Consider the following 4,624-nt stretch of genomic DNA (forward strand, 5'->3'; position numbering starts at 1 on the left):
TTTACATCAAAAGGCTATATTTAGTGCTCAGCAATTCAGCCACTCCATTCTACTCAATAAAAGGTTGTAGATAGAGGACATACAGTGTAATAATTATCTGGACTGAGGTCTGCAATCCAGATTGTACGAGACTCTGTAAAAAAAAAACAATGAGCTCACTGATGAAAAGAAGTAAAAAATAAATCCAACAACGAAATTAAGTATTTAATTACTTCAATTAGGAAGATATTAATAACTGGGCCATCACATGTATTAATGTAAATCAAAAATTATTAGCAAGGAGCTTTAATTTGCAGTTCGTGTTCAATCTTCAATTGTAAAAATTAAACTTATGCACATTTTCATATGACCTAATTACAAAAATGAAACATGACAAATTGCAGAATTAAAGCAGATTTTTTTCCTTTAGATTGACTGAGTGAAAATTTACTGTGTTAAAAAATGCAATTTAAATTTTTTCCTTGGGTTAAAGAATGCTGAACTGAATCATAATTATCATGGAGTATTGTGCACAGTTTTGGTCCCCTTATTTGAGGAAAGGTGTAATAGCATTGGAGGAAGTTCAGAGGAGGTTCACTAGATTGATTCCAGAGATGAGGAGTTTGTTGTATGAAGAGAGATTGAACAGTTTATGCCTATGCTCTCTGGAATGTAGAAGAATGAGGGGAGCTCAAATTGAGGTATACAAGATGAGAAGAGATACGGATAAAGTAGACATGGAGCGAATGCTTCCGCTGGTGGGTAATTCTAGGATGAAAGGTCATAGTCTTAGGATAAGGAATAGAAAATTTATATGAAGAGAAACTACTTCTCCCGAAGGGTTGTGAACCTGTGAAATTTGCTACCCCAAAATGCGGTGGATGTTGGTACAGTGAATAAATTTAAGGAGGAGTTAGATTTTTAATTAGTAACGGGTTGAAAGGTTATGGAAGAAGGGAGGGAAATGGGGATGAGGAGCATATCAGCCATGATTGAATGGTGGAGTGGATTTGATGGGCCAGATGGCCTAAGTCTGATCCTATATATTATTACCTTATAATAAGACTGATGAGCCAGATCTTTTTTAAAATTACAAATGGCTATTTTTATAGCTGATTTGCACAATATGATTATTCATATCAATAGTCAAATACAGGATAATAATTACTTTACACTGCTGTATATAAAACCTAGGGTAGTTTGACTGTGATACATCACCGTAATGAGAAAAATTTCAGAAATCTTGAGCCGATGCTATTAATTAAATTTGCCATTTGATTTTTTAATTGCTATAGTACATGCTTATGCCTCCTTTTACAGTTTTATGAACAAGATACTTATTTGTTGGATAAATAGGATATCCAATGGGGTTACAATAAATGACTTAATAAAGTTTACTTCAGGAAAATGGATAAAATTGAACTCATCTTCACAGAGTGGTCTAACTATCTTTGGTGCGCTCCAATGTGGAATATTTCTTCAAATCCAAATATTTTGGCACCATGGATCAAAGTGGGCTAGAATAGCAAACAGATTCTTGACACCCTGGGGGTGTCAAGGACACCCTGGCATGCTGAACAAGGACACCCTGGCATGTTGAACTCCTCCAAGATTCATCAGTTAGTTGCTCTGGCAACAACATTGATCTTGACAAGACACAGCTGAATCCTGAGAGGTCTGCAATTAGCTTTTCAAATAATTCCCTAGAGGACAGCCTCATTCTTCTAGATCTTCAATTCTGTTCAGTTAAGCAGCCTTGTATGAGAGCAATTAACACACGCTCACTGGTGGACCTGAGAGTCAGAGTTCAGAGAGAAGTGGATTTACACTTCCTGTCCAGTAAGTCCCTCTGGCTTCACACCATTAACAAAGTGAGGGTTGTAGGTTTCACTGCATTCACCCTTCCTCAAGTGAGAGGGCTTTTGTATCTCATGAGGCAGGGTAACTCCCCATCACTGATATCCCCACACTAACTTTGCAGGCTAGCCTTTCCCAAAGAAAGACCCCAGGACCTCATTGTTACACCCAGTACTGCCCCTCTGTTGTGGCCGCCTCCCAGACTGTTTGCAGCTCTGACAAGGAAGGGCACCCACTCAGCTACTGTCTGGACTCAGCATGGAGAAACCAGGAAGTGATGTCTGCTTGGCAGTCAGCACATCCCCTCAAACAAGGGGCAATTAACCTGAAGGGAAAGTAGGGATCTGAATGACCCACACACACCCACCAAACTCTCCCTCCCCCGATGGCAGCAGTGACTCTCATCCCTGCCCATGAGCTGCATTTCTGTGCAACCCCTACATTCTCCCTGGTGCCCCTTTTGGACTGCCGAGAAGGTAATGGCCACCTGAACACTCAACTCCGATATCCCCGGGAGGTATTAGTGACAGGTTCACACTTACATAGAACTGTTGTAAATGGCGCTGATGTGACGTCACACCAGCACCGGCTGAATATTTGGTGTGGTCTCAATATCTGAAGTCAGTGCTCACTAATGATACACTGATTAATTAGGTTCCCGCCATTCCCTGGCATGTTCCACATCTTTCTGCTGCCAAGGATAGTGCAAAATCGGAAAACGTGATCTCGCTGGCAAGATTCACGCTTTTTTGAACTCTCTGCATTTTGAGCCCGAGCTGCCTTTCCCATGGACGGAAAGAGTGGGCTCAAGTTCCCGCCTACTGATGTAAAGGTGGAACCTGTGTTGAACGGAACCTGATGTTCAGAGGAAAATGCACTGAATTTCAATATGCAGATGCTTGTGGGGTAGAAGGTTGACAACACATAAAGAAGTCAGGTCCAATCAGCCAACCTCAACATGCAACTCATTGTATTGTGTGTGAGCAACCCCCTCAGGATAGGTGAGTGGACAATTTCAATATGTTCATCGCACAATTAAAGCTTTTGCTATTTAGCTGTGGGACTATTTGTTAGTGTCACAAGTAGGCTTACATTAACACTGCAATGAAGTTACTGTGAAAAATCCTCTAGTTGCAACACTTCAGTGCCTATTCGGGTATGCAGACAAAGAATTTAGCATGGCCATGAGTTTTGAACTGTGGGAGGAAACCAGAACACCCGAAGGAAACCCACATAGACATGGGGAGAACGTGCAAACTCTGCACAGACAGTGACCCAAGCTGGGAATTGAATCCAGGTGTGAGGCAACAGTGCTAACTACTGTGCCACAGTGCCATGACTATGGATCAATGAAAGCAAGGTGAGAACACAGTCGTTGCTGAAGGAGCTGAAAACATGGCAAGTTAAAATGCCAAGAAGTGCTACAATTTTACAGTTTCTTTCTTGCCTGTTTGTTTGAATGGCTTTGTTCACAATACTTATGCTGAAATCATTTCAACAACTTTGCGATTGCTTTGACAACTGGAAGCTTGTAGGTCTGATCTAAATTTTGATTCACTGATATATCAAGTCAGCATAGATGCCACTTATTATCTGATGAGGACCAATATAACCAGAACTTACAGAAATAGGAGCAGCAACAACCTGCTCCCGATGGACTTTTAGGATGGAGGAGTTAAACAGAAAAGTGCAGCTAACAGCAGGCTATATGGCACAGTGGCACAGTTAACACTGCTGCCTCGCAGCATCGGGGACCCAGGTTCAATTCTGGCCTTGGGTCACTGTCAGTGTAGAGTTTGCACGTTCTCCTCGTGTTTGCGTGGGTTTCCTCTGGGTGCTCCAGTTTCCTCCTGCAGTGCAAAGATATACAGGTTCAGTGGATTGGCCATGCTAAGTTGCCTCTCAATGTCTAAAGGTGTGTAAGTTAGGTTAGATTAGCCATGATAAATGCACAGGGCTATAGGGATAGGGTGAGTGGATCTGGGTTAGCTGCTCTTTTGGTGAGTCAATGCAGGCTCAATGGGTTGAATAGCCTCCTGCTGCACTAGAAGGTTGAATGTTTCTATTCTGTGGGTGGAATTTTACCAGCACATCCGCCTGAGGCAAACAGAGAATGCTGTTCTCCGAACCTTGCCTGCCCCTGGAATCGGGACAGGCATGACTGTGAAATTCCGGCCTGTGTTTCTATACCAGGCACACAAGGTCTACAAACAAGGTATGACCTTCCTCAACATTATAGAACATTAATGTTTCAGGAGCCTGGGGGGAGGGGAATTTTCCCATCTGCCAACCACAGGAATCATAGCACGGGAGGTAGGGGTTTGGGGGGGAACCAGGCAAAGATCTATTGATCTCAGGTGGGATTTTTCATTTTTGAAGTGAGCCTGGCAGGAAAATCCCACCCAAGGTCCTGTTCAGGAGATAATTTCAGCCTGTGAGACAAGATGGCTGCCAAGTGGACCTAGTGGCTATGCTTCACCTGTGGTGCCAAAGTCACCACTCGTTTGCATCTGGTCCTTTCAGAGCTCTGCTAAAGACATTATCAGAACCTTTTATTTGTCAACTGCATAAAACAGGTGACCAATGGCTTGTTTGTCTGGACTGGGAGTTACGTCAACTTGTTTGTGACTGTGCAAGTCAGAATATGGCTAGTCAGGTCTGTGGTTCTCTTTGGTTTCCCACAGGTGCAGGGCATCATCAAATGTATGCATTGCTGGAATATAACCAGTGACAACTTTGTGTTGGATGCAATGTGACCAATGGTAACAAGATGCAATAGTCAGCTGAC

This window comes from Carcharhinus amblyrhynchos, chromosome 1 (assembly GCF_965287045.1).
Source record: "Carcharhinus amblyrhynchos chromosome 1, sCarAmb.v2.hapA, whole genome shotgun sequence".
Taxonomy (NCBI): domain Eukaryota; kingdom Metazoa; phylum Chordata; class Chondrichthyes; order Carcharhiniformes; family Carcharhinidae; genus Carcharhinus; species Carcharhinus amblyrhynchos.